We start from the raw sequence: 24,865 nt of genomic DNA, 5'->3' as shown, positions 1-24,865 counted from the left end.
TCTCTCTCTCTCTCTCTCTCTCTCTCCCCTCTCTCACTCTCTCTAAAAAAAAAAGAAAGAAAAAGAAAGACTTATTTTTTACCAAAATGCAATTGTCTGATATTTATTGAAAAAAGCAACTATTTCTGATATGGAAAGTTTTTCATTATCTAATAAAAAGAATCACTGTCACTCCTCTGGTCACTCTCCTTTTTTTTTTTCAGAATTTCATTAGGTTTACTTTTGACTTTGGCATATAATGTATCCTCGCTTTTAAATCAGTTTTGAAGTTTTTTTTAACTGCTGATCCTCATAAATAGAAAGAACATATTGCAAAATAATTCAACATATAAGGAAAGGTCAGAAAATATTCCTGGAAAGTGAATAAGGGCAACTCAGAAACAGTTGGTACCTGTATATGACAGGTATGTTTTCCTTTTCCACTATACCTGAGAGAGGGTTTCATTTTGTATGCATAGAATAGATTCTATTGTATACATTAAGCCAACTTTATGACAACAGGGAATCTTTGAGAGCCTGAAAAATCAATAAAATTTTTATTAGAAAAAGTAGCTACTGAGAACATATAGTCCCTGGTTATCATCTTACATTACAGGTGATGGCTTCAGCTATCTACAAGTTGCAAAATACAATTTATTATTTTAAAATCATCTTCACCACAAAGCTGAGCTCTTTCAAATTGATAGAGGTTATTTCCCTGCAAGGATGTAATGCTTGTCTCCACTCAGAGCTCAAACAGTTAATGTTAAGCACTTGGGACCAATTTGGCTCACATGAAAGAGCCCCTGGAGCAGTAATGGCTCTTTACTGGTGATCTGTATATCACTACATTTAAGTTCTAGAATGTCACAAGTACTTGGGATGTGAATTTATCTTGTTACTAGGCTTAATGCACCCACTTGAATATTTAGATGAGTTACATTTCTGTCAAACAAATTTTTCTTTTGATCATCAAGCACTTAAAAATAATGCTGATAAACAGGCAATGGATAAAATTGTGTTCTGTTTGATCAGAGTTTTTATTTCTTCCACTTAGGCTGGAACCACTAAATTTGAGTAATGCTTCATATCTGTCTTGCATGGAAATATATAGACAAGACATATTGGCCAACTAACCTTGGTTTTAGATGGTTGGGTTTACATAGCTGCCATGTATGGTCATATGGCTTAGGCATTGCATAAATGGTCATCCTTTGTTTTCACAAAGAATGGCCTTTCTGTACCTCGAGAGTGCAAAATCGATGTAGTAATAGATGAGACAGACACAGTAAGAGATGAGAAGGAAAGATGAAATTTGGTTAGGCTCTCACTCTGTGCAAAATTAGTGTACTATACATGGAGTCCCTAGTAGTGATAAATATAAAGCAAGTAAGGAGTTTGTTTAAACCATCATTTAAAAATACATAATGTGTCCATAGTTGGCTGAATGAATAAATCAGACCCTGAACTTTAAATGGCAACTTTTCCTAAAGAGTTCTGATCATAATTGACTGAAGAGTTTCTCTAGTCCAAACATCCTACTGTTTAGGAGAAAACCAAAGTTCCTAGGTATCAAGGGGCTGTCCTAATCTACATAATAGTAATGGGTATCAAAACTAGAGCCAAAGGATATAGATTTCCTTTATAGTTCTCTCTTTCCAAAATTCCATTCTAGCTCTCTTTAGCTTATTAATGGGTTGACAGCCACCTCTCACCTGAAGATTACATGGAACATCACAGGGAAGTGACCTTACAATAATAAAGCCCCAGTTTCAGTCTCTCTTCAAGTCCACTCTGCTGTAGGGATTCTACAGTTTTGATCTTGGCTTGTTAACCTCATTAGCATTGATTCTCAACACCTGTGTCTGTGGTTAGTTGGGGACCTAAGGAGCTTGACACTTTTGTTCCTGAGCCTACCCCCGAAAATAATTTCTTTTATGTCCCAATGAAATATATAGAACCTAAAACAATAAATATGAAATTAGATATGGTCATTAACCGGGTTATTATAAATGTTTTGTATATGTCTATATTTTATGACATTGCATGCACAGACATTTGGACAATGTGCAAAGCAATGGCAAATGAAGTTAATTCATTTTTTCTTTTTCTGTTTTTCCTAGTGAAGTTGATGGGGATTTGTTTGCTTTCTTAATGAACTGGTGATTTACATGTCTTAGAGAAGTGCTATCTCTGTGCCCTCTGTGCATGGTTTTAGTCTTGTAAATCTGAATTGGAGGCATAGTGAATCCAGAGCAGATGTGTACAGCTGGGCAAACCTTTTTGCCATTGCTCTTCCTTGGAATGATAATCCACATGCCGAGATTTCAAATGAGTTTAATACACATTTTCTTGATTAATGGAAAATGGCAGAGTGTAGGAGACTGAAACCGTTCGTGCTTTGCTTGATTAATTAATAAGGGACTCTCTTTTCCCAGCTTCGACTCATTATGCTAATGAAGTGTCATCAATTAAGGCTTTCCCTTGATTATTGAATCTGTCAGGTAGTGCTCAGTGAAAATGTTGCATTCCTTTGCTGCCTGTGTGGAATTGCCATTACAGCTTTTATGAACTGCTCCTGCCATTAGCTGCTGTTTGTTCTATTTTTTCATTGTTGTATTTTTTTTTGACCTTGAGAGAGGTGACTGGGAAAAGCATGGAATAAACTGGAAAATGCTGCATCTGGGAGAACAGGTCAAGAAATGGTTATATCTTTTGTTTTAACCAAAAGATATAACCATGCTTCATTCAGAAACTATTCGTAATTATTAATGATATAATAAAAGTGAATCAAAGGAATATGTTAAGTTTTCTGAAATAAGTGTTTGCCATTGTCATTAGATTGGATAAGTAGTGCAATAAGATAAATTGTCATTAACCATTTCTCAGCCTGCTATTCACACTCTTTTAAGAGGAAGAATGTTTCCTAAAGGAAGTATCCTGAGAACAAAAGAGTGCATACTAAAATGTTTTATTCTCTCTGGGGAACATTTTTCTTCTTTTACATATATTACTTGTTTTGCAACCAGTAATAAGTGATAGAAATGTAAAAAGAATGGAATATTACCAAGTATAACCCCTGGATATGATTTAGAAAACCAAATGCTCTTATGGCTTAGTAACCGCTTCTCCTTTAATATAGGCTTTAGGTATGAATGTATCTCATCAACTCATGTTGCTTACTATATCCAATAGGAAATAAGCTGCTTCAAAATTAGCTGGTGCTCATTAATGAGAGTGGTAAACCATCTATAAAGGTTCTAAGTAGAAGAACTGAGTAAGGCACATGCAGTCACCCATCCCATTTCCATTTTGGTAACTGACATCTTAAGGGAACACTAATAATGAATTTGTTTAATTTTCTCTTTTAACTTCACCTAAGGGAGCAAAATAATTTTATAGCTTTATGGTACATCCTGGCCCTGAAGAGAATTGTTTTTAAAATTACCTATGCCATCTGTTTAATTAATCTATCAATGTCTTGGTTTCCATAAATATAGAATAAGGAGATTATATTCATTTCTGACTAATTTTCTGAAGATATGGGATTAAATAAATGGATAAGAAAAAGGGATATTCCACTACTTTGTTTTCATGAGCAAATTTATATTGGGTGATTCAAAATTATTAGTGATTCTTCAGAATAGAACATGTGTATAGAGAGGGAATGCTATATCCAATTGATTAATACTAATTATTTTGAATAAAATAGACTTTAAGTCATGATTTTATATATACAAATATATGTATATGAATATGTATATGAATATATGTATATGAATATATATATACACATATATGTATATACATGTATATATGAAGTTTGTAGATCCATAGATGGGGTTATTTTTCAGATGAACCACATTATGTATTTTGTCAGTAACAGTTAACAAAAAGGCAAAGAATATAATAAATTTTAAAACATATATTGCAGACTTTGCTCTGTTCATACCAGTGTGTTTATTATTCCTCTAATAAACTTTCCTTTCAATAGAAGTTCAGCATTGGGAGATCCTGCATAAAGAATTATTTAAATATGCAGACCCTGGAGCCAAATCACCTGAATTTTAGCCCCTCACCCTCACTATTTATGTGGATATGTGACCAATCAACTCAGTGTTTCCTCTTCCATAACAAAAGCACTACCTGCCTCATTCAGTTCCGCATTAAATGCGTTAATAAATGTAAAACTCCTAGAAGCTTTTTAACACAGATTAAATACCAGATAAAAACATCTGCTATTATAAGGTAGGAGAACATATTAGCTCTTATAACTGAATTTTAGGATCATATAGTAGGTGTTTGTAATTTTATCTCTGCAGACACCATAACTACTTTATTCATTTATTTTTTGGCTCTTAGGTAAGTAATGAGACTACATCGAGCCTCAATTTTCCTTTCTATAGTCTTAATAATAGAAGCTATTTAATTTTGTTTCACGAGATGAAATAAGTTTTGACACATAGTCAATGTGTAATGAATAGTGTCTTCAATTATATGTACACAAGGAATGCCATTCACACAATAAAATAGTTAATTTTTCTTGATCAAATTCAGGATATAATAACTCCTTGTTGTAGATATACCAGCTATGAAAAAGTAGTGGTATATACTCTAGATTCAGTATTAAAGATATAATATATGCCATCTACTTTGCAGTCCCGAGTTCTCCTCTCTTTCCATAACAAAATCCTGAATTACATCAGGAAAGCAAACATGACAACACTGATAGAAATGAATTATACAGACGTAAAAAAAATCCTTACTGCTGTTAAAAAATATTGGTTTTCTTGGGAAAGTTATATTTGCCTTTTTACTGACGCATTCACAGCTAAGTCTCAGAATGATCAGAAATCAGTTTTATTGAAACTTGAAAATACTTGTTTTCTGTTCATTTTAAGCCAGTTGAAAATTATTCTATGAAATAAAACACAGCACTTTTTAGTCTAATTTGTAATTATCATCATCATCATCAAAATATCTCTGTAAAAGTGAGTGGATAATGATTCAAGGAATAGATAGATTCAAGTCATTAAAGGAAGAAGCCTCTCTATTGATAAAATGAAAATTACAATATGGCTGTTAAATCAGTGGTTGTTGCTATTCCATCCTTAGAACTATTACTATTATATAGTTACTTTCAACAAATTCCAAAGGGAGGCAGGGTCCTGCCCACCTGCCTCTTTTCCTTTTTTTTTTCCTCCATGTGTACATAGGTCACTATATTCTCAACTGTCCTTGGAGATTTTTGTGACCAACTAACAAATGGAAAGTGAAAGGAGGTAGAATGTATATATCTAGGTTCATTCTACAAAAGTTGCCTGTGAGCACTCTTACACTGCTTCCCCCTTTTCCTGCCTTAACAGGAAACTACCAGAGTGACCTCAAGTTTGATCATTGATCTGACTGTCCCTAGATGGTTACATGAAAATGCCGTTGTCTTGAATCATTATTTGTTTAGTTCTTGTGACTATATCCCAGCTGATTTCAACTAATAAACTATGATATCAAAATAGAGTACTGCTGTAAAAAAATAACATGTTCTGTAAAGAAAACTTTTGCTCTAACAAAAATGAAATGGAGATCCTGTAGTAGATGGTGAGAAAATATATACAGAAAGTTGCAGGGGTAGAGATTTGGCTTTGCAGGGACAAAACATTTCAAAACCTCTCACCTGCAATTACTTGGAAGGTAGATCAAGTGCCTACTAGACCTGGAGCTCTAGGGTAAGAGATGATAAAAGCTACAGTGTTAATAAATGTGTGACTGTTATTTGCTGCACTGAGCCATGAATTATAAGAAAGAGCTAAGCTCAGGCAAGAATTAGTGGGTTTTAAACAGAGATTGAAGGGAATAAAAAAAAGCCAGAGATTAAAGCATCATAGGGCTGGAAAACCCAACTGCTCTGAACCCTGAATAACAGGAGATAAGACAGAAAAGGGCTCTAAGAACCAAAGGCATATTAAGACAGTATAATCAAAGGGCTTCAGTTTGTGCAAAAATCAGCTTAAGAGGGTTTGTCTTCTCATCCTCTCATATTATTTCATGTGTCCTTAAAGGGGAGAAACAGAGAGACAGGGGTTGGAGAGAGGGGGAGGGAGAGGGAGGAGGACCAGGGAGAGAAATGAAGCACATATGGAGGAAAAGAAAAGCTAAGAAATAAAGCCCATTTAATAGAACTGACTTAAAAACTATGTGTAGAAAAAAAACTTTGACAACATTTGCTGAAATCAGAAATAACTAGAACATGGCTTTTATCAGAAGCATATACATTTTATAGGCTTGAAACATTAAGCCTATAAAATTATTAACAATCAAAACTTTGATGTGAATATGGGAACTTTAGGATCACTCTTACAACTTTTCTGTATGTTAGATATTAAGATGAAAAGTTTTATTTTTTTTTAAATCTGCACTCCCCACCTGAGAAAAAAAGTGTGAGACTAAGAGCAGAAGTGTGTGTGTGTGGTGTGTGGCATGTGTGTGTGTGTGTGTGTGTGTGTGTGTGTGTGTATTTGTGACAAAGAGGGAGGTGGAGTGTGGGAGAGATCATAAAACAATACTCAAATTACAGAAATTTTACCAGTGGGAAAATGGTCATCTAAACTGGTCAGTTTCAAAGCAGGGCATGTTCAACCCTGTCCACTTCTGATGAGCCCAGAGAAAACAAAAGGAGGAACTTTACCAAGGGGAAGCCAAGGGCCACAAGATACATTGAAGAGAGTTAAACGGGAACATACTCCCTAGAGATCAACTGCAGATGAACAGTGAGCTTTTCATTGAGGTGACCAAGAAAATGACACAAACAACTTAGAGGAGGAAAAGTTGATTTGAGACTCACGGTTTCAGAGGTTCAATCCATGGTGGGTAGGCTCCATTGCTCTGTGCCTGAAAAGAGGCCGAACATTGTGATAGGAGGGAATTGTGGAAGAAAAGTTAGTTCATGGCAGCCAGGAAGCAGAGAGAAAGAGAGAGGAGAGAGGAACAAAATATAATATCTCCAAGGGGGTGATGCCAGTGACCTATTCCCTCCAGCCCCATCCCACCTGTCTATAGTACCACCCAATATTTCATTCAAATTATGAATCCAATTTTTTGAGTTCTTTAGAAATATGATATGTCAAGAGCTTTGTAATGTTTTGAACAACCAATAAAAAATATAAAAACAAACAAACAAAAAAATTATAAATCCATCAAGCAAATTCATCCACGAATAGTGTAGTAGCTCTCAAGATCTAATTATTTCAAATCTGAACATTGCTATATTGTATATTATGTTTCCAACATATGAGGTTTTGGGGGGATGCTTTATATCTAAACCAGACCACCAGATATAATAAAGACCTTTCTCCATGTTCCTGGGAAGGAGCATTTCAAGTGCCTGATTGGCAAAATTTTGTCCTGCCACAGACCAGGGACCATCCTCTCTTTTCTCATTTACCATTTTTTCTGATTTTTTTTTCTCATGATTGTTTTTATATAACCATCCTGCCCATGACCTAATGTGGAGCATGGTGGAAGAGTACCCATCACTTTTCTTCCAATTCATTCAGAGGTCAGTACAGCATGAGGACCAAATTTAAATTTAATGGACTTTGAGCTGACTTCTGTAGGTGGAGGGTTATAGAGTGGTCTCACTTGGGCTTCTCAAGGGGAAAATTCTACATATGGGCAAAGGGCCAAGTTTGGTGATGGCTATTTGTAGTTCCCTAAGAATCATTCTTCATCCCGGTCCTTGCATATGATGGTACTCTTTTCTATGAAATATATCCTCCCACTTACCTTAGTCTCCCAAATACATCCCTCCTTGCTTATTTCCCATCTGACTACTGGGAGGAGAAGCACCCAGGGAAATCATGGAAACTATATACTAAAGGTAGAAAAGTTGCCTGCAGTTTTTATCCTCACATGATTTGGGAAACAGAAATACTTTTGAACTGTGAATTTAGAAATTCCTTAGACTACAGGAGCAAGAAGTCACTTTTCCTTGTGTTGATCTATTACATATTTGAATCCAGTTGTTTTCCTATGGTACCCTACACTAATTAACACAAAAGATAAAATCTATAAAATCTAATTGGAATCGTAGGCAACTAAGAAATATATTAATTTAAAGTGGCCTAAACTAAATTGGTTTAGGTGTCAATTATAAAGCTCAAATTGAATTTAACAGTTTCAAAATTTATGTAGTAAGTGAAAGATAACATTAGACTCAAATAGAATTAGAAACAATAGATTGTCTATATTTCTCAACACTGCTTTGATGGCACTTAAAACATATTTTAAATTTATATTTGTCCTAATGCAAAATAAGGAAAAGAAAAGCTGAAAGGTATCTCTAAATTAATTTGTGACTGTAACCAGAATGGGCAGAAAACATGATTACTACTGTCACCTTGCCATTGTATTTTAGATTACTGAATGAAGTGTTAGAAAAATGGCTACTTTTTCATGTCATTTGAAAATAAAAATTCTACACCATTGAATCCTTATATTGCTGAAAGCAGAAATTTATGATTCACAATTATATTAGTAAAATATTTTCACAAACCAAAAATAAGAAGTATAATACAGAAATTGCCATTGCATCACTTAGAAACATTTTCCTCTTAACAGACATAGAAGATTGATACTTTGGAAATAAGGTGAAAGTATCCAAATAGTATATATTATTAATATGTACAAGTGAAAACACTAATAGATTTGTGTCCATAACACAAATTGTAATTTGAATTTATGATATGTTAGAATTGCATTTTTTTTCATGGTAGCTCTTGTTATGTTTCTAATTGTATTTTTAGGTGATATAAATTGGAGTCTCAGGTGCCAGGTTTTTTGTTTTTTTTTTTTTTTTTGACTCATTTTGTTTTTCTTGATACATCCAGGAAATTGAAAAGTAAAGTAGGGAACATAATGTTCTGATAAAAAGCAACAGGGCTTCTTAAGCTGAGGTGAGTGCAAGCAGTAACTCTGCACTGAAGTTATTACTACAGAATCAATAAGTATAGAACTAGAAAACAAATGTGTCTCACTGAAGGTTTAATCAACCAGCAATCTCCAGTAGTGCCCTTCTGTGAAGATAGTGTCATTTTTATGAAGAATTTATTAACTTACACTTTATTTTGAATCAGGGCATGTGATTGCAATATCATTATTTAATGGTTATACTCCGTTGATTTCTGTATAGATGATGTTTTAAAAGCACATCCAGGAATGAGAGGACAAAATAGAAAATAGGTTAAATTCCCTTCAAATGAAATATTTAAGTTTAAAATTCAAGCTGTTACTGTTTAAACAATGGAAATGTGACGAGATTATGAAAAAAATGTATCTTTCAGTTTTAATACATTTAAAAAATAATGAAGCTGAGATATTTTCATCATAAAATTTACTTGTAATTCTATAAAGAAATAGTTGCTTTTCTAACTACTTTCTGCCTGCCTATTTATCTACCTATTTCTGTCATCTATCTTATTATTTTAGACCTTCTTAATTTATAGGTTTTTATACATGTGGTAGATGTGTTTCCTATTTTTTTTATAATTTTTATTAAATTTAATTATATAATTTATGCAATATTCTCCATTTTGCACTTTCTATATATTATGGGCATTTTTCATATCATTAAATATTCTAAAAAAAATTTTGTATAGATGAATGGAGTGCTTTGCAGATACATCATACATTTATTTATAGTGAAACATTTATTATTCTTAATTTATCTTTTTTAATGTCTTTGTAAATATATATTTAACAATTTTATAGCTCATATTTTACTATTTTATAATTGTAAATTCTTAGAAATAAAAATCCTTGGTTACCAGGGCCAGCATTTTTATAAAGTTTCTTGCTATTAACTGAAAAATGGGTTTAGAATAGGTAAACTCATTTGTATTTCAGATATGATGCCCAAGACAACCTGCTTCACTAGCCAACAATAAGTATAATTTTTATTTAAATATCTTATATTTGTCCAAGTTGTATTTTATTACTGTTTAAATAAAACTAACTCATCATATTTGATATATCTTTATACATTAAATTACCAATTGAATATCTGCTTTATAATAAGCATTTTTAATATTAACAATATTAAAAATTATGTTAAAATGAAAGTAACACTGGAATTTTCTTGTTGGTTCTGAATTTAATGGAACTGCCCTAACAGTTTCGCTCTAAAGTATAGTGTTCATTAAAATCATGGCATTTTAAACATAGCCTCTCTATGAAGAGCAAAGGGAAAATAATGTGCTTATTTAAACTGTTTTCTTTTAGTTTTTTTTGCTCTGTCATGGCCTTATTTCTTTCAAATAAAAATGGTTCGAAAGAACAGCTTACATAAAAGTTCAAATTATTTTTCCTGTAATATACAACTGTACAGATCAAAGTGCCATTAGGAATATGTTTCCCAACTTAAAAATATACCTTTGCTTAATAAAACAAAAATGATCTGTCAGACCTCAATAAACTAGTATGTGGAATGTATTAGACATACATAAGATGTGCCGTGTTTAACATTTGATAAACAATTTTTCAAGGTCTGAATCTGCAAATCGATGATGTATATTTTTAAGAGGTTAATTCTTAATTTACCCAAGATAAACTATTTTTAAGAAATTTAAAATATGATTTACATGTAAATATATTATGTACTAAGTTCAGCTTTTTCTTGTCTGTTTAACAGGCAAGACTTATAAAAGAGCCCTACTCAGCAATTCTGTTAGCTGCTAGTTTGGTGTATGTTATTGATTTTACTTCTAAATCAATTATACATTAAAAAATGATGGGACATACCCAAGTAGTACCTTCTTCAGTGAAAGCCGTATGCTGACTTAACAATTCTAACACTCTTTATAACCTGTTCAATTTTTTTCCTTTGGAACTATTTTTGCATGTTATAAAATACTGTTTAAATATCCCTACTTGTGCCAATTTATTTTTGATTTTGAAATCACAAAACTTTTGGAGCCAAATAGTTGATTTAGCAATTTATAGCCATAGATCAAACATGTTTTCATAAAAGGTACCATTTGAGTAAATGTTTTGTATTTATTTTCACTAAAGCATATTGTGACTGGACATTCATGTACAATTCATCAATTCACTTCAGTCATTCATTCGTCTTTCATACTATTTAACTTTTAAACAGAAAAAATTTGATTGATTATTGTTATGGTTTGGATGTGATGGTCCCCTAAAAGACAGAGAGAAGAAGAAGGTTCAGAGGAGAAATGATTGCGTTATAAGAGTCTGAAACCATTGCATGATTGAATCCCCTGACAGGGTTTAACTGAGTGGTAACTGAAGTGGTAAGGTGCAGCTGAAGAAGGCAGGAATTGGGGTGTGGCTTTGGGAATATATTTGTATCTTTTAAAATATATTGATTCCCATTATTCTGTGAGTCTATAATGTGGCCATTTCATGAAGTTACTTTTCTAAATATTTTATTAATATTTTGAAATTTAGGTGGTATTCCAGGTCATGGTACAACTTTTGTGATGACAGAAATGTTTTCTAAACTGTGCTATTCCATATAAAAGTCACTATTCCCACTCAAACATTATGGATTTGAACTATTTAGGCTGAAATTGAAGAAGTGAATTTTTATTTTATTCTTTTGAACTGGTTTAAATTTAATTTAAATGACCATATGTGGCTGGTGGCTTTCTATTGGGCACCACAGTTCTAATCAATTACTGTGTTGTGAGTAATTACCACAAGTTACCTGCTATTATGTGATATGGATTAATTTTCCTCACTTTAACCTGAAAGTTGAATCATACACCAGTTTTTCTTAGTAACATTCTATAGTTATATCATTCATCAATTTGATGACAATGACTTAATTCCATGCCACTACCACTTCTTGGATAAAAAGTTTATTACCTGCTATGAATTAGGACTTCTTGATATTTTGCCCAGTTTCAGAGTTTTATCTCTTGTTATATTGGCGACAGGAAAATAAATGTATTGTTGATATCTTTATTTATATTCACATGTATGCAAATTTTGATCCTATATCTACCTTTTTAAATTGAAAGATTTCTATCATGTTTATGCATTATATGATTATACATATAATACTCTAGAAGCATGTTATTTTATACCTACTCATGACAATATATTTGTTTTTTCCTAGTATTATCATTAAATGTGTAATAATTTGCTAATTTTTGTGGCAGTGCCAGCACAGGGCTGATGGCCATGGGATGGAGGAGGATAGCTGGCAAAGAAAAACAAGTGGCCTTAGTAATAAATGATGCCTACTATGATTTCTGTATCTGGGTTTTGCTTCATTACACATCATTTGAATTTTGTGCTTTCATAATGCTTCTTTGAATTTTCCTACTCTCAATTTTGGCTTCCACTTTCCTGCCTATTTGCACAGAACTTGTAACTTTTTTCATCTATATGCATCTTCACATATCAGGAATGTTTAATGTTATCCAGTAACTTTAAGGTTTCAAGCCTTAGCAATCTTTTGGACTAAAAAGGTTATGAAACATTCTTATTCCTATATGCAATTCCAAACCAAGTGTTAGAAAATATTGAATGGCTCTGCAAACTCCAACCATCTTCTGTTTTTTTCCCCCCAAATCATCCCATAACCCTGAATTTATACAACATACTTAAATGATTTTTTTACAAAGAATTTTGATAAAACCTTGTAAAAGTTTAAATAGGTTACATTGACCCTTTGACCTATTATCATTCTTTCTAAGATCTGTAATAAATTAACATGACACAATTTACCACATGTTGCCCAGGATTTCACACATTGATTTTTGTCAGCTCATGAATATTTTGAAACTTATTTATGTCTAGTTTTTTTTTCTCTTTTTTTCTGGGCACCTTCCCTGATTCCTTGAAGTTAGGCATCCAAGAGTGATTCATTCTGTTCAAGAAAATTGGAATTTATCTTATGCTGTGTCTTTCAGTCACCTGTAACCTCTGAATTATTAGTGCAATTTGATGCTGGCTAAGGTCTCTAATATGTAAGATATGATTTAACTCTTCTATGTCATATACTACCTCAGAACATTCCATGTTCTGATAATACAGGTATGTTCAGCATCTAGTGTATAATGCCAAACAGTTTTTCAAAATGGTTATATCAATTCACACTGTTCAGTAGTTCATGAGATTCCCACTTTTTCCTATACTCTATAAACACTGAACTGTTTTTTTCAGCAAGAAAAAAAAATCAGCCATTCTTGTGGGTTTGCAGTGGGACAGTACAATTATAATTTGCATTTTTGTAAACCAGTGTGGCATTTGGATGTCATCTTTGAGAACTGCCAAAGAACTTTTTCCATTTTTTCTTTAGTCAGGTTGTCTGTTTTCTCCTAATAATTTTATAACTTAAAATTATTTCTGGAACTAAGTCTCCAGTGAGATTTAGGTATTATAAATATCTTCTCTTAGTCTATGTCATCCTCTCTTACTCTATTATTGGTATCTCTTGATAATGTGTTAAGATCCAATTAAAAAGTGTTTCTCATCGTAGTTTGCTTTCAATGTCTTATTTAAGAAATCTTCACCTTCTCCAAAGGTATTAAGATTTTATATTATATTATTCTTTTCTAATATATGCATGCATCTGAGTTCATTTTTAGATTTATCTCAATTTTTATCTGATTTCATTATTCATCAGATCAAAATATTTGTAAATTTACTTTAAGGTTCATGAGCTGCTCTTTTTGAGCCATAACTGTTCCATCATCTACTTTCAGTGACCAAATATAATGCCCTTAAATCTCATAATTTCCCTACCTCTTCCTGACGAACAGAGTCAATTATTCCTTCCCAGTCAAGGGAACACTTTTTTTTTTTTTTTTGCCTGCTTTCTCCTTAAATGAGGAGCCCTATGTGACCATGTTAGTACAGCTTAAGTTTAAGTGAAACTTTCCTAATGTCCTCTGAGAAACATTTGTCTCTAAGAACCTGGAACTCTAAACTCTAAAATCGTATTGCCCAGATCAAGTACAAATTCTCCCCAAAGAGTCATAGAGTTTGATGTGTAAGTGTGGCAACTATTACTTTCACTCTTGATACCAAACCTATGTTTTATTTTACCTCTTTCAGACACAGGAATATAAAATTTCATTGATTCATGATAAACACGGAATCTTGAAAAATGTCTCCTGATCTTTGCCTTTATGATATCCAAGTTGGCAGATCATTTACCCCTTCAAAATGTGTTTCTCTCACTCTATCAGGTCAGCAGCTTCTAAACATGAGATAGATAATAGAATCACCATATCCTGCAGTGCTGCTCATACATATTCTTTGCTCTAATGTAGGGTTATGTTATATGGGATCTTGGATAAAAGGCAAAACTTGATATAATTCTGCCCGAAGCCTTTCAGAAAATGAAGCATAGTCTGTCTCTTCCATTGAAGAGATGCAATGTGATTAACTTGCTACTGGGTAACTGGTTGGGTTCCCAAGAAATAATATCACATCAGGGACTCAGAATTAGTCTCTGTTACGGCCTTATCAGTGGTATTAGCTAAGTAAACTTTAGAAGTTGTGAGTCCATATAGGTGGTTTTATACTAGCTTTATTGTTATTTCCATAGCTACAGCACTTAGTAACTCATTTTACCAGTCCTGGAGTAGACTGTAACAGAGAATGGCTACCATTGGTGGATCCAATTTAATATGTCTTCAACAGTGGGTATTCTTTGAGTAGCTGTTTCTATTTTATTATAAAGCTCTTCATGCCTGGGGCCCACTTTTCATAGATCTACCCATGTTCATCCTCCTCACCCTTTTTCATTTTCTGTGTTCCAATATTTTTTTCTTTTAGTCTCCTGATCAGCCAGCCAAGCCATTCGACATTGCTCTTATGTACATGTATGTTCTTTCTGTGGATTCTTCTCTTTACACGTAAAATGGCTGCTCAGTTGTTTTACCAAAATACCTTTGGTCATGGTGGTAAGTGGGGGTGGTTTGTTCACCTTTTGTAACTATTTCAGTTGTGGCTATAGGGCTTTAGCCGTCTATATTTAGTCAGCATGAACATATACATACATCTATCTTTAACTGACACTTGGTCTCAATATGCTGGTTCTGAAGTATTGCCCCACCCTCCATGAAGCTGTTAGGTATTAGTTGTAAAAGAGGACTGGCGCAATAGTATTAACTGTCATAGAGCCATATACTACCTTACAGCTTGTCTGCACATGCTATTTCTTCTTTTGCCCCATCCATTCTACAATACTGCTAGGTTCACCTATCTTTGTGATTTGGTAAGTCTGAGGCAATTCAGCTAATTATGGAGAGTTTTGATACATAATCTCCAGATTATGCAAAACCTGTTTTTCAAGTTATGTAAAATTATTTACTGAAGACAGAAAGAGCTTCAACAAGAAGCCTATAGGTCTTTAGTCTGATCATTTTCTTGGTGTTATTATAAACGTCATATATTACCTTTCTCTATCATCAGTACTTTAACATCATAGGAGTTGCAGGATTTAAGACACAGATGGCAAAGCCCTCTATTCTATAGACTGGATTTCCTGCAGAGCCTTTTTGGGCCCAGTGTATCATTCAAAACTAGAAGTCTTTAATGACAACAAGTAAATTAGTTGGCGTAGCATTGCCAAGTATGGAATATGCTGCATCTAAAACCTGAAAAGGCTTTACAATCAAATGTCAAATGTGCTACAGGGACACCTTAAAATCAGTTACTCAGATATATTGGGAAAAGGTAAATACCCAACAGTTTAAGTATTGTAGATCACAGGGTTCCCGATAGTAGATCACATTTATTCAGTGATGTTAATCAGCAGGATGAGCAAGAAGTGGTTAGTATATCATGGATCTTCATAAGATACCTGAAACTCAGAGAATAACAGAAAAAACAATTCAAAATATCTAGGACCCACTGTATCATTAAAAGTTTTAGGTACCTGTTGTATCAGCATACTGATATAACCTCTCCAAAGTAAAGAAAAAACAGAAAAAAGCATAGTTAATTTTATATTCCACAGTCTTTTATGACAATTCCTGCAATTATACTTACTGATGTGCTATCCCTTTTTTCAAACTTCCAAATGCCTTCCTTATAGGATGTTTACATCATATTCCAGTGTCCTTACTAAGGTGATCAATCCTGTATAATGAGAGAGAGTCCCAAGAAGAGCTTTCTTATCCAGTTTTTACTTTGACTGAGCCCCTCAGGATTTAGGCCATGTGCATAATCTAGGATCCTGCCAATACACTCTAATACATCTTGAAGTTCTTTTCAGCTATCTTCCCTTTCCTCTCTCAGTAAACCCAAAACATCACTGGCCATGTTATGTTTAGCTTAGCTACATTTACTGGCCTGACATCTCACAAAAATAATAGGGTAAATCCTAAGGAAGAGGCTTTCTGTCTTGAAATCCACAATCCTCTATAATATCTTTAGGAAAAGGTACCCACCGTTATCAGAAATTAGTAGGTCAATTATGAGGACCACAGGGTTCAGAAGGGTGTGGAGACTCAAGATTTAAAATCAAACCAAAATAAATAAATGTACTTATATATTGCTCTTTTCCATTAAACACCCTGAACTAGGTAGAGCATGCTTGGTAAGATTGCAGATTCATATCTCTCTGTCACTATTCTTATAATTTATTTATAGATAATTCCTGGGTTACATACTTATCTTTTCACAAACTCTGACTGCTGAAGATGATAGGCTATTTACATATTGCTAAGAAAACTCATTTTCCTTTTTAACTGTGCTTTTAATTTGGAAGTAATCACCCTCAATCTTTTATTAACTTTGTTCAGCGCTTTAGAAGCATCCACAGAGAGCCATTTGATTGTATACATACTGTAAAGTTTTTTACTTACTGAAACTTCTCAAATGTCTCCATATTGCCCCCACTAATATCTTTCCTTTTTTTGTTATCATGTTTCAATTCACCAACAATAAAGATTTTAAAAATTGTACCAATGCTGTATTCTGGTGGCTCTTTATGTTTCGTCTATTTTTCTTATGGAGATTTCCTTCCTAGTTTTCAATCATCTAAGTCTTTAACACTAGGGAGTGGATGTCAGTCTTCAGATGGGTACCCGAGAAACATCTCACAGCATTCACTACCAGTCATTTATGAAGAATAATGGAAGCAAACAAAACATTAGTGGATTTGGGTTATGTTTTCTAGTCTTCCAAAGAGCATTAGTGCAAGGAGAAAGCACACCGATACCAAAGAGATAATATGGCATGTCAGATTGCTATAAATTAGTCTCTCTTTAGCTACTGCAGTGGTTACAAGAATAAACCTATGGTGGCAAGGATGAAGGCTGCTCTTACACCTAATAGCCTAGGCTGATCTAGATAATGTCCTTGGTGAGCATACCATTTACCATCAAAATGTACCCCTCAATAGAACACTGTTCTTTGGGGAGTGCCAACTGGCTACTTGGAAACAAAATAATTACTTGAGCCTCTTCTCACCTTGGAGAGAGTAGTGATTCAGTTTTATTGCAATAAGCACTAACTTTCGATTATGGGTTATCTTCCTAGTTCATAAAACTGCAGCCAGTACTTCTTCTGAGGACTTAAAAGAGTGCCATGTTTTACTGACATGGGGTTTCCATATAATGTTGCCTTAGATAAATTGACTATTTTACTGCAGAGAATATGGAGTAATGAGCACATGGCCATAATGCGAATAGATTTTATTGTGTAAAAGCATCATCCAGAAGCAGTTGATGTAATCAACTGATGTAGTAGCCTACTAAAGCCTCAACAAATGTGCCAACTTGGGAATGAGATTCTTTCAAGTTGAAACACTCTATTCCAGAATGTAGAATGTTCATTGAACAGTGTGAAATACATGGTGCTCTGTTAACCTTCCATCAGGTGGCAGAAAGATTACTTCGTGTTGGTGTCATGTGGGGAACTCATCAGTGTAATGCTTATAACATATTATAACTATACACTGAATTCCTTAACAATGGGAATTCTATGTTGTTTTAGATGAAGGAGTTCAATGTGATCAAGTGCTTCCATAACCCAGGTTCCTGCCACCATAATAGTATATAATTGAGTCCACAGTCCTCTGTAAAATGGTCATAAAGTGTTTGGAAAGAAAGGCACTCTGCCACAAATATACCGCTTCATTCTGTCCATCTAATTATGAAAAGTCTCCGCTATCATTTGTGGGTAGTGGATGCCCTTCTGGTGAATCTTCACCTGAAAAACAAATATTTGTATAGACTGTGCCCATTGAGAGAGGTTTCCCTAAATGCCCCTAATCCAGGCTGGTTGGTCTCAATGTTCCAAACATGTTCTCTCCATTTCCCTAATTGAAAAAAGAAAGTTAATACCATTATAAATCAATTAATCTATGGTTTTATTTACTGATCCTTATACCCAAAGTAGACAATCAGAAATATCATTTTAGGTTTTGTCCACTGATATGATCTCCTTTCACTACTGTCCTTCCTGGTCATATGGAAGTTATAATGTAGTAACCGTATTATGCATATTATCTGTATATCAGGCCTGGCCTTCTTTCTTACTCTACCAACGTGTCATAGAAAACTCTTCGTGCATTCACCAATGAATCCGTATTAGTGGAAGGCAAGGTAATAATGCAGTAGAGTCTAAGCACCATGCCAGTTGCTTATGTCTTCTGAAGTTACTCAAACTAATATTAATTATACTGTGTTATTATAACAAGGGATTGCTTTTATGCACTCTGAATTTTAGTTTCTTTCTTTCTTTCTTTCTTTCTTTCTTTCTCTTTCTTTCTTTCTTTCTCTCTTTCTTTCTTTCTCTCTCTCTCTCTCTCTCTCTCTCTCTCTCTCTCTGTCTCTCTCTCTTTCTTTCTTTCTTTCTTTCTTTCTTTCTTTCTCTTCTTTCTTTCTTTCTTTCTTTCTTTCTTTCTTTCTTTCTTTCTTTCTCTCTCTCTCTCTCTCTCTCTCTCTCTCTCTGTCTCTCTCTCTTTCTTTCTTTCTTTCTTTCTCTTTCTTTCTTTCTTTCTTTCTTTCTTTCTTTCTTTCTTTCTTTCTTTCTTTCTTTCTTTCTTTCTTTCTTTCTTTCTTTCTTTCTTTTTCTTTCTTTCTTTCTTTCTTTCTTTCTTTCTTTCTTTCTTTCTTTCTTTCTTTCTTTCTTTCTTTCTTTCTTTCTTTCTTTCTTTCTTTCTTTCTTTCTTTCATGCCAGGGATTGAATTCAGGGGCACTTGACCACTGAGCCATATCCACAGCCCTATTTTGTATTTTTATTTTAGAGACAATGTTTCTTTGAGTTGCTCAGCACCTCTCTTTTGCTGAAGCTGGCTTTGAATTCATGATCTTCCTGCCTCAGCCTCCTGAGCTGCTGGGATTACAGGCCTGTGCCACTGCGCCTGGTTTGCACTCCAATTTTTTTTTTTTTATTAGTTGCTCAAAACATTACAATGATCTTGACATAGCATACATTTGATTCAAATGGGGTACGTAATCTTAATCTTATTTTTCCACGTGTACAGATTGCAGGATCACATTGGTTACACAGCCATGTTTATACATAGGGCCATACTAGTGTCTATTGTATTGTGCTGCCCTTCCTATCCCTTCCCCTCTCCTCCCCTCCCCTCTTTCTACCCAAATCTACTGTGACACATTTTTCTCTCTCTTTTTTCTTCCCCCTCACACCATCTTATATGTAATTTTGCATAACAATGAGGGTCTCCTACCATCTTCTGATATCATTCAATGATAAAGTAATTGAAATCTACTAAAGTTGAGGATTTCCACAAGTGTTAAAGTGGTATTTACTCTTCATTCACTGAAAGGTGTGGGCTCTGTGTGGAACAGCAGCAGGTGTTGGGGATCCTGACCAATAGGATTTACATCACATTACATTTCATTCTTGACAATACTAAAGATTGGTTTTTCAGCTTTTCAGAAATATAAAATATAATAAAAGCTCATATATCTAGGTGAATTTTATTTTGTTGTGGAAAGTAGAACTCATGTACTTTTTTTAAAAGTTTCCTTGGATAATTTTCTATTATTTTCTGGTAGGTTTTCAGCCTAAAGAAGTCCTGAAGAAAACATGATTATAAATAATAACAATAACTATACTTGAGACTATTTTTGTTCTTGTCTATTACAGGACAATCAATACATGTTTTTACCAGAGCAATTAGATAAATATTTACTCTAAGTGTGCAAATTATGACTGATCTGTTGGTTATATGAAATGCTAAGTGAAGCAGGAAAAATCTCAACAAAAAACTCAAGCCCCAACCCAAACAGGTTTTTTAAAAAATATTTAGAATAATAGGCCTATCTCGATTTTAATGAGAAGATGCCCAAGGCATGAGAAAAGTTTTCCTGCATTTAATGATTCTGTTCTATGTTTATTCAGAAGTGTTAGAACACTGGAGACAAAAACATGTTCCTACCATAATTACAAAGGACAGGTATTGAGTGCCAACTCCCATCACACTTGGCATTGCCCATTCTGCTGGATGGATGTAGTTTAGTTTTTGGATGCCTTTCAGAAACATACTTTGTATTGGATGTCATATTAATCTTCCCAGAAGCACTTGGAAAGAAGTAATTTGTATGATGATTAGGAAAAAACAAGAGCATCAGAAGACAGATTTTCCAAAAGATTTGCTTTTTTGCTGTGCGTGAATTGGGCATTAAGTTTGAATGCACGCTTCTTAAAGATTGCAAATCACCTATGAAAGGAACACCACCACCCAAATGGGCCATTTCTTCCATAAGACAATTGGTTTTTGAACCCAAACAGTGCAAGATATTGATAGACTTTTGTAAAAAATTAAAAAGTGTGGTAGGCCATCTTATGATGGAAATTAGAGGAGCAAACATATATTTCTCATTTAAAAATAACTTTAGTATTTTATTTTGCATTCTGCTAAAGTCTTCTTTTTTAGTTAATAGTAGTATACAAGGATATTGGCAGTTCTCATAAAATGTACACGATATATTGTATGTGAGGTTCTTACTTATTTGCTTTGTTCTGTTAAAAAATTAAAGTTTATAAACCTTTGTATGATCTTGTATGATTTTTGATTTCTTAGTGAATATAAAATGAGTAGATATTAGCTTATCATACTATTGACAAAATACCTGTAAATTATCATTGCCAGTTCCAAAAGTAGTTTGAGAATTTCCAATTTTAATTTAAATCATTAAATTTATTTTAATTTACAACAATAAACTTTGAGAAATTGTTTCTCTTGGGAGGTAAAAGTCTGTCAGCAAAGAGCACAGTTTACCTTCAGGTTAAGTAAACTGCTATCATAAGTATAATAATTAAATAATGACTCATGTCTATTAAGCTTTTTCTCACCTAGTAAACAAATAATATACAAAAAATTCATACATATGGCACCATTATGGCATTTCTTCATTTTCCATTTGGAATGAAAGGCTTAAAAGCTAGAAGAATTGAACTAATCAAATTCTTTCCCAGATTATCTTCTGTAGTAATTGGAAATTTGATGTTAAAACTGCAAGGAAATATCTCTATATATCCTATAGATATGAAATAATAAGGAAGACTTGTTACCAATAAATTTGAGAACTAGATGAAATATACATATTACCTAAAATACATCTTAAAAAACTAACAGAAGATGAAGTAGAAATTTATAGTAGCTCTCCTACTTCAATCAAATATCAAAAGGCTTTCCAAAAAGATTACAGGTCTAGATGCTTTTCTTGATGTTCACTAATAAATATTTAAGGAAGAAATATTATCAATTTTATACCAGCTTTTTCAGAAAATAGTTGTCACCTCAATATCAAAACTTGAAAAAGATTATGTAAATTTAAAATTATACAAAAATCATAAAAGGGAACCATGAAAGACACCTTTTGTTATTAGAATACTAACTAAACTTCTACTGAAAATGCACTTCTGTGATGGGTGGCGTAGATTAACATTATTTCAGGAGTCGGTCACAGATAACTATGGGGTCTGGGAATTCCTACTTTGGCTCTTTCCCATTCATGTTTCTCTTACCATCTTTGTAGTTCTCAGCTACACTTTTCATTTTCCCAACGTCAGAAAAACTATGATCTTTTCCAAGTGCGCCTTCTTGCTATCAGTGTCTGTGTCTCACAGTGAGTTCTAGGCTACCAGCTATGGAAACTGTAACTGACTGTATCCAAGTTTCAGCCCTCCCCCAAATATGCACTTTTTGCTTCTCTTCCACTGAATTATCTTCAAATGCTTGCTTTTTTGTATTATATCCAGGTTTTAGATTGTTTTCTTTAGTGGGCACTTGCTGAGGGGGTCTTTAGTGCAATATATCCACAAGTGGTAGCCAGTTTATTTTTGAATATTTTAAAAATATGAACTCTATTACTATTTCCAATAATCTATGTGAGAATGTATTTATTTATTTATTTTTGAGACAGATTCTCTTTAGGTTGCTTAGGCTGGTCTTGAACTTCTGGACTCAAGTGAGCCTTCCAAATATTCGGGATTACAGCTATATACTACTGAGCCGGGCTATATGTCTTCAGGTATGTATTAAAAGATAAATGAGGATCCTGTAATTCTTCAAATTTTCTTTTTTTTAAATCATGAATATATATTGAATTTATCAAATAATATAATTAATTACTGGCATATTATTTTTCTATTTTACTAATATCTAATATACCTTATATGTCTGATTTCACCATATGAAGTCAATACTAATTTATATGTAATATATAACTAGTTTCAATTGATTATTAATTTATATGTGATTTTTGCATCTAAATTACATTTAAGATTTGCCTATTGTTTTTTTCTTTTCCCTGGTTGGTTTTGGCATTATGAATATAAGATCCTTGTAAAAGAAGTTGAGGAATTTCTCTCTTATATCTCTTAAGTTGCAGTGGTGTTTTAGAGTTGAAATTGTTTATTTTTTTTAAACAATTCAAACATTTCAATTTAATTGCTTTATGTTTTATAGTTTGTTCATTCATTTAACAACTGTACATAATTTTGTTCTTTTTTGCCAGACTTAGTTATAGGAAAATGTAAGTAAAAACAAAAATTGTTTCTGCCTGAAAGAGTTACAATACATGTCTGTTTTTCTAAGGTAAAACTTAAGGTAGTTCAAAGAACATAGCAAACACTTACAAGTATTTCAAGGGAAAAGATTCACTCTAAGGGATTTCAGTGATGTTTGCCTGACTAGAAATTGTGGTTTCTTTTTTTCTTTTCTTCTTCTTCTTCTTTTTTTTTTTTTTTTTGGCTAAATCACATGTAGATTCATCCTGCTTTTGCAGTGTTAGGATGTCTAATGGACATAGAACCAATCCCTGATGACTGTCTTTCACTCATCCTGAGAGGAGTGCAATCACTCTTCTTTCTCATTGATTTATACTAGATAACTAGATTGGGGTGAATAGAAGTGGCAAACATGACTTGTGTGAAAGGAAAAAAGATTTGTGGAAGACTTCTTTTTCTGTGATTTTTTAAGATTTATGATTACACTGATTATTTTGTCCTGAACCATAACATTTTCATTCGCAGATGTGAATTTTTTATCCTTTTACTTAGAAATTGAATGAAAATATGAAAATATCTTTTCTGTATTATTCTTATTAAACTCTTGAATTCTGAATTCTGAACATGCTCATAATCACAAAATTATCTAGTTCATTATTTATTTATATCTTTGTTGTAAATTTTAGTAGTGGTTGCAATTCACCTTATTGACCTTTGTGAATTTGTTTTGATGGTAAGAAGTAAATACACTTAAATATACATGAACAATTTTAGTTTTCTCTCATTTTCACAAAACATGTTAATGAGGACACACATCTTCATTAACTTCCTTTTCCAGTAAGTGCATTTTCTGGGTTAATTCTTTTTCAGTTGCCATATTAAATTGCTTTAATAGAGTTGCACTTTTAATTTTCTTATCTGTGCCTGATTGAATTGTTTTAGCAAAAGTCATAGTTAATATGGGAAAAACATCACTAATGTCTAAATATTAAGGTCAGATAAGTCTTACCCATCCTGTGCTCTAATCAAGCATTGAACTCTGGTGATTTGCTTCTACTTAGAAGCAGCCTGCTGTATGTCAGGTGTTTTGCAAATTTGCTCTTTTTCAAACTTTGATGATTCTGTGTTTTGACAGGAAACCAAACTGTATATTTTTTTTTCCTTTTCAGTAAATGATGTGTTTTTCATGGGAGACACTCAGAAGTTGACAGTGTTGGGTCACATGATGATAATTTCTATCGAAATATAAACACAATCTCACTGTTTAAATAAAATAAAACCATTTGATTCTATATAAGCCACTTCAAAGCACTACTAAATAGTCCACTGCAGTATTATTCACTTTGAACTCACTAAAATACTCTTAAGATATACTGTTTGAATATTCAATTTTATAATTCCCTGTATTTATTAATTAATATTAGTTGAATGTCACAAAATTTTCTGCTATGATATCTGCATTTGAAAATGAGTATCAGCTTCCAACGGGGCAATGCAATATTTAAGCTACCATTAGGTTACACAGGTGAAACTATTAACCTTATCTGAAAAAAAATTGTGAAGATATGAAACATTTTCAGAGATAGTATGCAGATTATCTGAATGACATAACATATATATTAGCTCATATATAAAATACAAGAGTATTTAGTAAATATCATAAATTATAGTCCTAGTAGGTGGATAATCACCAACCCCAATTTTAGATGGAAGTATAAGAAAGGTTTAAATCCAAACATATTAAAAAAGACAGTACCTTTGAATTTTATTTTTTATGATTTTCAAGTATTATTGCTAAGAGTGAAGTATAAATTTCTTGAACACTGTTCTTAGTTTTACCTTAAATTTAATCAATTCTTTTTTTTTTTAACCTTTTGGAAAAGGTAAAAGGATTAAATTAGCTGAAGTTACATT

General features: G+C 33.0%; 1 long non-coding RNA gene across 2 annotated transcripts in view; it reads left to right on the top strand.

Moving 5' to 3' along the window:
- Positions 1-24,865, top strand: part of LOC144377553 (uncharacterized) — a 130,718-nt gene that overhangs the window by 99,946 nt on the left and 5,907 nt on the right. For both annotated transcript variants that reach the window (XR_013438549.1, XR_013438548.1), the window contains exon 3: positions 22,366-22,473. This is a non-coding gene — a long non-coding RNA (uncharacterized LOC144377553). The remainder of the gene's footprint in view (positions 1-22,365; positions 22,474-24,865) is intronic.

The sequence above is a fragment of the Ictidomys tridecemlineatus genome, chromosome 5 (assembly GCF_052094955.1).
Source record: "Ictidomys tridecemlineatus isolate mIctTri1 chromosome 5, mIctTri1.hap1, whole genome shotgun sequence".
Classification (NCBI taxonomy): Eukaryota; Metazoa; Chordata; class Mammalia; order Rodentia; family Sciuridae; genus Ictidomys; species Ictidomys tridecemlineatus.
The sequence above is the reverse complement of the archived record's forward strand: the minus strand, read 5'-3'. Positions and strand labels throughout refer to the sequence as shown.